Here is a 13,827-nt window from a genome sequence, read left to right as displayed (position 1 = left end):
AAGATCAGCACTGCTTCTACGGGATATGATTGGTAATTGGTTTCCTGGCTTTCTCAAGTGGAGAACCTTCCCTATGCATGCACGCTGCCTTTAGAAAACATACTACTGACTAGAGATGAGCCACCCCCCTAGAGTTCGAGTTCGGTTTGGTTTGCCGAACGGAGGCTCAGTTCGACGAATGTTCGATGAACCGTTCGACGAACCACTCGAACCCCATTGAAAACAATGGCAGGCAAACACAAACACATAGAAAACACATTCAAAGGTGTCCAAAAGGTGACAAACAACTCCCAAGACACCACAAACACATGGGAAAGTGACAAGGACATATACTCATGTGAAAACAAAAGAGCTGGACGAGTAAAAAGAGGAGGAGACACAGATATAGGCATGTCATGCCCTTCTAAAATCATGTAAAACACAGCAAGGGGACTCCAAGCAGAGTCTCCCTTTTTTCCAAAAATTTTGCCACACACACACCACTTCAGTGGCATCACTTGTGCCCCAGTTGCAAACTGGATGTGTTGATTTACATCAAGTACATTCAAAAATACGCCAGCCTTAACTGACCCCAGGATGACACCGGGGTAGGTAGCAAAGTCCTTGCTGAATCATGACTTGTTTATCTTGGCTCATTGTTAAAAACACAGCAAGGGAACTCCAAGCAGAGTCTCCCTTTTTTCCAAAAATTGGGCCACACACACCACTTCAGTGGCATCAGTTGTCCCCCAGTTGCAAACTTGACAGGTTGATTTGCATGAAGCACATTCCAAAATACGACAGCCTTTACTCTCCCCAGGATGACACAGGGGTAGTAAAGTCCTTGCGGATCCATGACTTGTTCATCTTGATGAACGTTAGCCTGTCCACATTGTTACTGGACAGACGCGTGCGCTTATCTGTCAGCACACACCCAGCAGCACTGAAGACACGTTCAGAGACAACGCTGGCTGCGGGACACGACAAGATATCCAATGCATAAGTGGCGATCTCAGGTAATTTTTCAAGATTTCAAGCCCAAAATGAGCAAGGCTCCAGTTGCAAAGTCGTGGCATCGATGTTCATTTGGAGATACTCCTGTATCATCCTCTCCAGCCATTGACTATGTGTCAGACTTCTTGTCTCTTGTGGCCTTGCATTGGATGGTCTAAAAAAATTATGAAACTATTCCATAAAATTGCTGTTACCAGCACCAGATACGGTGCTGCTGGTACGGTTAGACTGTTGATGACGAGACCGTCCCATGTTTGGCAGGTTACAACTGGGAGATTCACTCCGTGCACCACTGGTGTTTAGTTGAAAAGCCGAGCTAAGATTGAGTAACAGCTTCTGCTGATACTCCTGCATACGTGCGTCCCTTTCTATGGAAGGAATTATTTCGCCAAATTTGGACTTGTACCAGGGATCTAATAGTATGGCAACCCAGTAGTCATCATTACTTCTAATTCGGACAATCCGAGGGTCATGTTGTAGGTAGTGCAGCAAGAAGGCGCTCATGTGTCTTGTGCATCCATGCGGACCAAGTCCTTGCTGTGTTTGTGGCGGCAAGTTGATAACCGTGCTTCCTTCCTCTGACATCTCCCCCCGACCTCGTTCAACCGAAATTTGACCAAGGTCTCCCTTATCTGCTGAGTCTTCCATGTCCATCGACAGTTCGTCCTCCATTTCTTCCTGGTCTCCTGCACCTTCCTCAACATTTTGGCTGCTACCATGCGCCCTTGTTAATCCCTCTCCCCCACCATCCCATGCCTGCCGACTTGGTGATGCTGAACGTCTGGACCTTGTAGATGTTGGTATCCCTTGCGCATATGAATCCTCCTGTACTTCCTCCCCTTCCTCTTGTCCCACCCCCTGACTCCGAATAGTGTTTAGAGTGTGCTCCAGCATGTAAATGACTGGAATTGTCATGCTGATAATGGCATTGTCAGCGCTAAACATATTTGGCGCCATGTCAAAACTGTGCAAAAGGGTGCATAGGTCCTTGATCTGAGACCACTCCAGTAGCGTGATCTGCCCCACCTCTGCATCTCATTGGCCCAGGATATACATCATAACGTATTGCACCAGGGCTCGGCGGTGCTGCCACAGTCGCTGCAACATGTGGAGAGTCGAATTCCAGCGTGTTGGCACATCGCATTTCAGGCGATGAACTGGCAGGCTGAAAGACTTCTGGAGCGATGCAAGTCGGTCAGCTGTGCCGGTTGAACGGCGGAAGTGAGCAGAGAGTGACCGTGCCCTGTGCTGAAGCCCATCTAGGCCAGGATAGTGGGTTAACAACTGCTGGACAACAAGGTTCCACACGTGAGCCATACAAGGCACGTGTGTCACCTTGCCCGTAGGGCCACACCCAGGTTTGCAGCATTGTCGCACACGGCCTTCCCTGACTGCAGGTTGAGTGGAGACAACAATTTACTAAACTCACTCGCAAGAGCTGACCATAACTCCTCAGCTGTGTGACTCTTATTTCCCAGACATTTTACGGTAAAGACCTCTGATGCCGTTGAGCTCTGCTGCCAGCATAGTAAGGAGGTGTGCAGGATTCCTTGTGCGCAGTTAAAAAGCGGGTGGCCTGACCAGGCAGGCTTGGCGCGGAGGTGGAGGACCCAGACGAGGTTGAGGAGGCAGACGCAGTGGAGGAACTTCCACATACAGAGGATTGATGCACAAGTCGTGGGGACAGCAAGACTTACTTGTACAGCAGACCCTTCTCCATCTCGCACCATAGTTACCCAGTGCCCAGTCAGCGACATGTAACGACCCTGTCCATGCTTACTGGTCCAAGTATCGGTGGTGAAATGCACCCTGTCACATACAGAGTTTCTCAAGGAAGCAGTGATGTTGTGTGCAACATGCTGGTGTAGCGCAGTCACACCTTTCTTGGAGAAGTAGTGGCGACTGGGCATCTGGTACTGGGGTACTGCGACGGACATAAGGTCTCGAAAATCCTCTGTGTCCACCAGGCGGAAAGGCAGCATTTCTGTAGCCAACAGCTTGCAGAGGGTGAAAGTCAACCTCTTTGCTTTGTCATGGCTCAGAGGAAATGGCCTTTTAATTGTCCACATCTGAGGGACCGAGATCTGGCTGCTGTGCAGAGACAGTATGGAGTAGGGTGTCCATGGAAAACTGCTGGTCTGTGAGGAAAGTGCAGGCGGAGACATGATATTGCCTTCATCCAAAGTTGGTGCTTTCGATGTCTGAGAGAGCTGTACAACAGCACCTGTCCCCCCCCCCCCCCAAAACAACTGATGATGACCTGCCAAGCAAACTGCCTGTTGTGGGTAAAGAGGTGGAAAGTCTGCGTAGACAAACATGTGTGACAGCTGTCCCCACAGTCATAGAGGATGAAGAGCGTGCGGATGCAGTTGAAGGGGCAGACGGTGGTTGCCCCGCTCCACTAGGACGCATAGTAGCAAAGTGAGCTTCCCACTGGGACTTATGCTTGTTATTCATGTGACGGTTCATGGACGAAGTAGTCAAACTAGTGAGTTTTTGGCCTCTACTTACAGATTGGTGACAAAGCCTACAGATCACATGAGTTGGGTGATCCTTTGCGATGTCAAAAAGAACCAGGCAATGCAACTATTAGTGCCCATGCGACCTGCAGAGCCACCCCGACTTGTGCTCAGAGGCAGAGTTGTGGCTGAGGATGCAGTTGTTGACGTGCTGCCAGTACTCCGTCTTTGTCCAGGAAGGCGCAAGCTAACCTCGTCATCAGTCTCATCCTCCTCCACCGCCTCTGCTGACCTCGAGTGTCTGACTGTGGGTTGACAGTAAGTGGGATCTAGAACGTCATCATCAACCGTTGTGTTTGCACTACCCTCGCCCTCAGACCTAACCTCTTCCTGCCCTGACTGAATAGTTAAGTTGTCATTTCAATCAGGTAACTGAGTCTCATCGTCATCAGTATGTTCCTCACTGTCTTCACCAAGACGTGTTACAGTTTGTGAATGAGGGTCTACATTATGCTCAGAAATCTGGTCATCAGGGCCTGAATGAGACTCACAAAGCTTCTGGGCATCACTGCAGACCATTTCCTGGTCTGTACTCACTGTAGCTTGAGAGCAGACCTCTGATTCTCAGCCTATAGTGTGGCTGAACAGCTCTGCAGACTCACCCTTCTCTGTTACACCATACTCTGCAGGGCGGGTGGATACTTGAGAGCTGGGAGAAAACAAGTGCGATTGGGGTGACAACTCAGAGGACTGTTGTTTTTTGGATGTTGAAGTTGAGGTGGAGGAGAGGCCACTTGTTGGAGCACTTGCGATCCATTCAAACATGTTCTTTTTTTGTGCATCATCTACCTTTGTTACGGTGGTTCTGTTCCGTAAAAAAGGGAGCACATCGGATTGTCCACGGAAAGTAGTAGACATCTTAGTTTTGCTTGAAGATGGCCTTTCTTCAGCAGATGTTACTGTAGCTTTACCACCTCCCCCACGGACACAAACTTTTTTTCCCTTTCCAACATGCCTGTTCCCCTTTCCACCAGCATCTGTCCTTTTGCCACTCATTTTGTTTGTGACCAGATTGGACACTTAAAATGTCGTAGCAAAAATGGAGAGGTGATGTACAATGCAGAGGTGGTCTAGCTTTATTGAGAGCTGAAGAACCAACACAGACTGTCCCTGACAATGCAACTATGGCCCTAAAACTGGCAGCACTGTTTGCTATAAAAATAGCGTAGCAAAAATGGGCAGGAGGGTAGAATGCAGAGGTGGTGTACCTTGCTTGGCACCAGTGGGACACTAAGTTAGTATAGCAGACACTTTTTGGATGCCACTAAGTGTCAGTACTGTTAGCTATAAAAATAGCATACCAAAAATGGGCAGAGGTGGTGTTCCTTGCTTGGCACCAGTGGTACACTAAGTTAGTATAGCAGACAATTTTTGGATGCCACTAAGTGTCAACACTGTTTGCTATAAAAATAGCGTAGCAAAAATGGGCAGGAGGGTAGAATGCAGAGGTGGTGTACCTTGCTTGGCATCAGTGGGACATTAAGTTAGTATAGCAGACACTTTTTGGATGCCACTAAGTGTCAGCACTGTTAGCTATAAAAATAGCATAGCACAAATGGGCAGGAGGGTAGAATGCACAGATGCTGTAGGTAGCAGGACAGGAAAGGAAGCCTCAGTTTCTATCCCTGCCAAATGAAAAAATGCAGCAAGGACTTGCCAGAGCTAAAGTAGCCAGGCGCTGTTATCTAAACCCCTGCACAGCGTTTGCACGGACCTGCCTAGCAACAATGCCTATGAACGGCTGTAATGCAGCCATGAAAAGGGCTGAAATTACAAGTAGTCCCTAATCCCTAAAGTGCTATGTAGATTGAACTGTATGGCTATAGCGCACACAGCAGCAGCAGCGGGAGCAGTGACTGTCACCCACCCGCAGCAGAGAGCTAATGGCGGCGACGGGGAAAATGGCCGGATCTTATAGAGCAAAGACATGTGACATGCACAGCCTTGCTTGTATGGCAAAAATCCACTTTGCAGTGTGTGTCTCTGTGATTTGCTGACAGCCTGGCCTGCCCCACTGTACGCGCAGTTAGGGAAAAAAAAATGGCGATCGGCATTCTTTGACCACTCAATAGCAGCACTGATCTAAACCCCGTCCCCCCCGCACATTATACGCTGAATTTTGATAATAGCGTGATTCACAGTGACTCACTCTATTACAGCGAAAAGCCAGCTAGTAACTAGCTAGGCTTTTTGTTGATCGAACCGCTCTCGAACGTAACTCGAACTACTGAACTTTTACCAAATCGTTCGAGTTCGTCGAACGACTCGAACACCCCCCAAAATCACTCGAACATAAAATTGTCAAACCTCAAACCTCGAACATCACTCATCTCTACTACTGACATCAAAAAAGTGGAAAAGAAACTCACACACATGCTACAAATAATCATTGTTTATAGTGTGTTTCACATTTCCCAATAGATAAAGCTGCATTTTTGGTCAAGAAAAAAAAATTATGAAAACAGTAACACAAAAATACAGCAGTATTCCGAAAATCTAGATGAACATAGCACACGCTCATATGACACGAGTCTTACTACAATAGAAGGTTGCCAAATTCATTAGGAGGTGTATGCCACTTAATGAATTCAGCACCTCTTTTGAGCGGCACACCCTGTCCCCAAAATGGTTTTCTGGGGTACAAAAAACTGTTACTTTCGATAAATTTGACGGGTGGGAGTAGCCAATCCCTATCCCACCATACCTCCTCCCCAGCTCTACCCACTGGCGTGAAAAAGAAAAAAGTAGAAAAACTTTTGCCCAACAAGGAGTTGCGTAAAAGTTTTGTGACTTTTCAAAACATATACAACAATGCTGTTACGTAAAAGCTTTGATGAATCAGCTACTGTGTATGTGAAATTCATGTGATTCTAAGGGTATGTGCACAGGTTGAATATTTGGTTGCAGAAATTTCTGCACTGTTTCTGCATCTCTTGGCAGGAAAAATGCTACGGTAAAAACTTCCCTTTACTGCATTTTCAATGTGATTTTGCATGTGTTTTTCACCTGCATTTTCCTAGCGTTTTTGGACACCAATGAATGCTATAGTGATAGATAATATATTAGATAGGTAGAGACAGATGGACAGATATATAAATATCCAGAAATATTATTGCACAACCCCCTGACATGTAATAAAATTGCACCCTTTGCAGCGTAACGGACATCTTTTCATAATTATATAAATAAATGGGAAAAAAACCCAATGTGGGTTCCCCCCTCCTTTTTTATTGATAACCAGTAAAGGTAATAGCCGAGTTGAAGCACCAGAATTGGTGCATCTAATGTGATTATCTACTTCTGGGGCAGCTGTGGGCTGGTATTTTTAGGCTGAGAAGGGCCTAATAACTTTGGACCTTCCCAGCCTGGTAATATTAACCAGCAGCTGTCTCCTTTACCTTTGCTGATTATCAAAAATAGGGTGACCCTGCATCATTTTTTTCATTTATTTATTTCATTATAAAAAGCTGCCCAATAAGCTCCAAATTGTGCAATTTTATTATATGTCTGTCCCTTTCCCTGTCAATCTATTTCTATGTATTATCTTCTGTATCTCTATAGCTCCAATAGACATAAAGAGACTCTAACTAAAATCCTTTATTGGTACATCAATTCAATGGGATATATGTATTAAAACCATTTAAAAAGAGAAAATAGGGGAATGTGTAGGATGTAAAAAACAGACCCAAAGCACAAAATAAAAACATTGTAGTCTTAATAAAATCATCACATTGGTTGCATACATAACATTGAAATTATGGATGGTAGTGTAGTGCATAGGATAAATAGCTAAACATTTATAGATAAAGCCAAAAAAGAGTATACAGGGTGTGTGTGTGTGTGTGTGTGTGTGTCTGTCTGTGTGTGTGTGTGTGTGTGTGTGTGTGTGTGGGTGTGTGTGTGTGTGTGGGTGTGTGTGTGAGTGTGTGGGTGTGTGTGTGGGTGTGTGTGTGTGTGTGCATAATGGCTCCAAGCTGTGAGAAAGTATGGGAGTCTCACAAAGGGAGAACTAAGCCAGTGCAAAGAATGAGCAGACCAAGGTGCAAAGAATGAGCAGACCAAGGTGCATAATCAAATAACAACAACACAACCATGATAATATGTTTTAATACACCTGTAATCAATGCAGGAGAATAGTTATCATGTGAATATAGTGTTGTCCAAGTCACTATCGTTGCATTTCTAGGTTGGATTATATAGGAGCTGCTGGTAGCAGATTTGACCTGTGCATTTGCCCAATTGGTGAATAAACAGTAAATATACAAGTAGGAGATACTGCGCTCACTGGACAGGGATGTTACAGAAGTTACTTAAATAGAAAATGTATAAACCATATATGGGTGTCTACATAGAGCTTACAATAGTTGTAGCTTCTAATAGTACTAGTAGTTATAGCTGTAATTTTTTTTGCATACAAAGTTTTCCCACGTTTTTCATATCAAGCAAGCTTTGAGTATTTGGTGAGTTTTTTACCTCAGTATCTGTAACCCAAAAACAGGAAGGGGTGATAAATACAGAAGTGGTGACGTGTTTGTATGATACTTTTCCTCTGATTGGGCGATGTGTACCGCCCCGCGCTCGGCCGCAGCCGAGCAGCTCGGATCCAGGCTCGTTGGTGGGTGGCTCGAGTGCCTCCGGACCCGTGGTCACTTCGCTCTGAAAGGATCCTGGCACTACGTAGGGGGGTGGTAGGTAGGTGTCGTGTTTGAGTTCGTGACGCCACCCACGGGATGTGGTGAAGGTGTAGACACCACCGCTGCAGTTACGGGGCACCCGGGGGAGATGGTTATGCAGCAAGATTAAGATTAGAAGTTAACCCCTCCGTGGGCAGGGATGATGGCCCCGGGACCTGTTGGGGAGAGCTGGGCGGTGCAGGGCGGTGCGCGGCCGGATGGCACTGTGGTACTCACTGTGATTGACACACACAAGCCTCTGGTAAACAAAGTTGATGGTGGACGGTGCCCGCAGCCGGCTGTGTCTGGTCCCCACCCGGTTCGGTGGTCTTTGCCTTTCTCCTGCACCGTGTAGTGTGTATGTAGACTGCCTTCACTTCAGCGACGGGAGTCCGCTCCCCGGTGGTATGTGTGTCGGGAAAGCCCGTTTGCCCGCAGACGCTGGCCCGTGGGATCTCTCTGCCTGTGCGGTGGCTTTCTATCCCCCTCGGTGGGCTGTTGTCTTAAGTCGGGACTTGGGTGGGAAAGGACCTATAGTCCAGACCTCAATCAGTGAATTAACTCAGTCTAGTGGCTTCTGGACCTCGTTCCAGGGTCTGAGTACCCCCCTGTGTGCTCCGGTTTCCAGTCGGTTCCCCAGGTCGGTACCGGCGGGCCACTACCCTGTCCCGGTGCACCACGGTTCCACCTGACCGTCTTCCCGACTCCTGCAGGCTAGGCCACCGTTTGCCTCCTAGCCAAGGTACGAGGGCTACGACCCTGGCACCTGTCAGTTTCCGCTGCAGACCTGTTACACAGGCCTGCTTCCACTGTCTAAAACAGCACTGACTGACTGACTCCTTACCTGCCTCAGGCCCTCTGAACTCCTCGGTGGGCGTGCCAACCGCCTGGCTCCGCCCTTATGGTGTGTCCATTAAGCACTGAGGGAGGTGACTAGGGTTTATGTATTTGGCTGATGTTACCTAATGTGGGACTGGTGTTGTGCGGGGCGCTATCTGTGACTACCTGGCTAGTCCAGGGCGTCACATTCCACTCCTGGTTTTGGCTACAAATACTGATGTAAAATACTGACCAAATACTCAACATGTGCACATTGCCTATCAGGTTTTCCTCTAGGATTCCTTGTAGGTAGCTCCATCCATCTTTTCATCAACTTTGACCAGCTTCCCTGTCCCTGCTGACAAAACGTATCCACACAGAATGATGCTGACACCTCCATATTTAACGGTGGGGATGGCATTTTCAGGGTGATGTGCAGTGTTAGGCTATGTGCGTAACGCACCCCAGGGCTGTGGGGTACTCGGTCCCAGGCAGTATATTTACTGGGACAGTTCACTGGGTGGCTGTTGCCCGGTTCCGTGACCCTGGGGTTCGCTTGAAGGGGGTATTTGTACAAGGGGAAAATAATAAAAATAAAAATTGTTTTTCATGATGCCACTTGCGGTGTGCGGTTATATGGGGAGAACAAAGTCTATCACTACTGGGGCTGTTGGTATCAGACAGCTTAGGTCTGATGGCTGTCCGCAAGTAGAACTAGGCCCCACGGGAGGATGATAGTGGTTGTAATCGCCGGAGTACGGGATGGCGTCGCCGGTAAATAATAGGAACGAGGCAAGAGCTCCAGTTCAGGTGTTTTACTCACTGGTTAGGAGATTGCCTGAGACCAAACTGGTTCACTGCTGGTAAGTCTCTGGTTATCTGGTGCAAGATCAAAAAACAAAATTTACAATTATACCCATAAAATCAATGTTATTAATCATAATATTTAAAAAGTCACAGAATGACATTCAAACAGACAAACACACAGTGTGTGTGTAGTGTGAAAAATACACACTTAGTAGAGAGGTATAAGGAAGATAATAGATACCAGGGGTGCTGTCTATCCCTCCTCTCGGTCCTACCTGACAATGTGGCTTTATGCACCCTAATTGTGTGGTGCCCCCATTCCACGTCGGCTCATCCTCTCTGTTCCTATCTACCTCAAATCGTTCCTCTCTACTAAGTGTGTATTTTTCACACTACACACACACTGTGTTTGTCTGTTTGAATGTCATTGTGTGACTTTTTTAAATATTAGGATTAATAACATTGATTTTATGGGTATTATTGTAAATTTTGGTTTTTCTCTATAAATTACCCTCACTATATGGTCGTGGTCTATTTTTTATCTGGTGCAAAATCCAGGCGGTTACCAGTGTCAGTGTAAATGTCCTGTTTGTTCTCGCTGTCCAGCGATCAGCAGAAGGAACCTGGGCTGAGCCCCAGCTCACAAACCCCAGGCTCCACAACGGAAAGATAAGCTGTGTGTCGTCCCACCAGTACTGGTGCTCTCCTGCACTCAGTCTGGCCTCAGTGGATGTCCCTCCAGAAAGCTTGCTATGTGTCATGGTTACCTCCTCTTATACCCCATGCGGCACCCGCACCCCACTGGTTGTCCTGGTGATCGAGAAGTCCCATACTGCTGCATGGATAACTCTCTCTGTCCACCCCTGTCCACCTCCCCCTGCAAACCAAGGAGGTCGGCCGTTCAGTTGGGATGAGCCCTGGGCCATGCTGTCTTAATTGTGGAGACACGGGGGTCAGTGGGTGCACTCGCCCGCTGGCCCGGCCGCCTTTAGAAAGACAGCATGGCCCAGGGCTCATCCCAACTGAACGACCGACCTCCTTAATCGTGGGCGGAACACTACTCAGACAAGACAGGGTGAGGGAATCACAATATTAAGACTTTATTGGATCCTCAAACAATTAAAGACACATAACACATAACCAGCAAAACACAGAAATGTAACAGGCAACAGAGTCTCACCCTTCCGCTGGCTCACCAGGGATTTAGAATGTCCGTGCCTCTGAACTTCGAGGGCTACTTACTCCAATCCAGCAGCACCCCGCTTTCGGCGGGCATCCACCGAGAATGGAATAATGCCAGATTTAGGAAGCTGGCTGAGGTCCGCAAAGTCTGTAGTCAGATGACTGGATTGTCAGAAGCTAGATTTCTTCCTTAGGTAGTCCTTGATATCTCAGCCGAATCCTTTCATTTAATGCTGAAGTCCATGTAGTATTATAATCCAGGTTCAGTTATGGCTTGCCAATCGGATCCGCAGGTCCTAGATTGGTAACATGTAGCAAGAGTCTCCCGGGCAATGGACAGTCCTCCTTCTTATAGCCCTGAGCTCTCCATTCAGACGATTGGTTGATAAGAGTGGGCTCTTATTGGCTAGATTTCAAGCCGCATATAAAATATTCCTATTAGTAATGCTCTCTGACAGTAACAATGGAGACAGCCCAGCCACATCGCATCCAACGATACAATGGATACAATGGAGGTTCGCACAATTGATTTGTCTGGGTATCTGATCCTCTCTGGTCAAGGTAATTACATGAGTCAACAAGAACTGTAAAGGTACCGTCACACATAACGAGATCGCTAGCGAGATCGCTGCTGAGTCACACTTTCTGTGACGCAGTAGCAATCCCGTTAGCGATCTCGTTATGTGTGACATCTACCAGAGATCAGGCCCCTGCTGTGAGGTCGCCGGTCGTTGCAGAATGGTCCAGCCCATTTTCTTCAAAGGCGATGTCCTGCTGGGCAGGACACATCGCTGTGTTTGACACTGTGTGACAGGGTCACAGTGACTGCTGAGATCGTTATACAGGTTGCTACTGCGACCTGTATCGTTCCTGCATCATTAGTAAGGTCTGACTGTGTGACATCTCACCAGCGACCTCACAGCGACTTACCAGCGATCCCTATCAGGTCGCATCGTTTTTGGGATCGCTGGTAAGTCGTTGTGTGTGACTGGGCCTTAACACTAGACTCAATGAAATGAAACAATGAGGGCTTATTCCCCGTTTATAAACAAAATATCTTCATGTCCGGCTGAATGTTAAGAAATTTTAACCCTTGCTGGGCACTGACAGAGTCCATGTCGTCACAGCCTTCACAGAACATCAGTAGTTATACTAAGAATAAATTACATACATGTAGCCTCTATTTACTAATTAGGTAACTTGCGAAGGCGATTGGTCACTCAGGATTCTGTTTAGGGCTATCAGACTGTAGGGGGCTGAATACAAATGCACGTCACAATTTTGAGATTCATATTTTTAAAAAATTTAGAAAACTATGTAGCATTTCCTTTACACTTTGCAAATATTGGCTACTTAATGTTGGTATATCACATACAATTCCAATAAAATACATTTAAGAAGTTTATGGGTATAATGTAAAAAATGTGGAAATGTTCATAGGGTATGAATACTTTATGAAGGCATTGAAGTTTTGGTGACAGTTATTTAAAGCGTAACATAGATTTGGACACACAATAAAAGAGCGATGAATCTTTTCTTTATATTTTCCCTAATTTTTGGATCTTCTGATTTTGCCTCAAAAATGGCATTAAAAAACTTTCACAAAATTGCTTGTGTGATCCCAGCTGAGGAAGCCTTCACACATTAAAAAAATACCTCGTTTTATTACTTGCGATTCTGTGAAAATACTTAGCAATAGATGACTTGAAATAAAATAAATAAAACAACTGCAGTAAAAAATGCAAATGCCAAAACATGTTAATGAAATAAATGATGCATGGAAGACCACAGAGCGAAGGTAAAAAAAAATGTAAATGTGGAGGCTTTTTTACATACTTTTTTGATTATCAGATGGATATATAGAAAATGATGTTAGTTAAATGCTTCTGTGATTGCCACCTGAGTTTTCAAAATGTACGAAACAAACAGGTAAATGACAGATGCATCTCTGCTATATCTGAGTCCTATAGATAAGGAGTAGTACTCATTGGTTAAAGGTAATCTGTCAGCAGATTTATGCTATGTAATCTGAGGACAGTAGGGGTTAAAACACTGAATTCAGGGATGTGTCATTTATTAGGCTGGATGCTCTTGTTTACTCACAATTAAGCTTTTATCACCAAGAGGTAATCACTGCCCAGTACTACATGGCTCCTGAGTGAATGATGCGAGAACCTGAACTATAAGTCTGTGTCCAAGTTTGGACTTCAAATGCTGAATAAAGTTTGTTGAGAGGATGCAGCACAGCCAATCAACAAGCTTTTCGGATGTGGGCACTTCCAGAGCCATCACAGCCATGCCAAATATTAACATGGCTGTAATTGTTCGGCACACCACATGACCCAGCCTGTATCAAAGGCTGGATTCTGGTTGGTGCCGTCATGCTATTCTGAGCCTGGTGTAGAGTACCCTTGCAGAGCCTGGTGCAGAGTGCCCTAACAGAGCATGGTGCAGAATACCATAATTGAGTCTGGTGCACAGTACTTTAATTGTGCCTGGTGCAGAGTGCCCTAACAGAGCATGGTGCACAGTACCCTAATAGAGCTGGTGCAGAGTTCCCTAACAAAGCCTGAGTCGCCTAAGAGCGCAATAATCTGCTTGGTACTCACTTTTATCTACTGTGCACTTTTTGGGGTGCAAATAAGGAGGAGAGCATCAAATAGGGGACGTGAATGTGGCTGTGGTACTGCTAGTTGTGGTGGTGTAGCTACTGCAGGTAGAGGACGTGGTCAACCTGTGCCTGATATGCAACCAAATAAAACACCTTACACTGGTGCACGAAGGTGACAGAATGTTCTGCTTCATTTCACATGCTAGAGTACCACTGCACAAAT

General features: G+C 46.2%; 1 protein-coding gene across 1 annotated transcript in view; it reads left to right on the top strand.

Moving 5' to 3' along the window:
- OTC (ornithine transcarbamylase) overlaps positions 1–13,827 on the top strand; it is an 89,451-nt gene that overhangs the window by 72,898 nt on the left and 2,726 nt on the right. The gene's annotated exons all lie outside the window — the stretch shown is intronic.

Source organism: Anomaloglossus baeobatrachus, chromosome 2, assembly GCF_048569485.1.
Source record: "Anomaloglossus baeobatrachus isolate aAnoBae1 chromosome 2, aAnoBae1.hap1, whole genome shotgun sequence".
Lineage (NCBI taxonomy): Eukaryota > Metazoa > Chordata > Amphibia > Anura > Aromobatidae > Anomaloglossus > Anomaloglossus baeobatrachus.
This window is presented reverse-complemented; position numbering and strand designations above follow the sequence as displayed.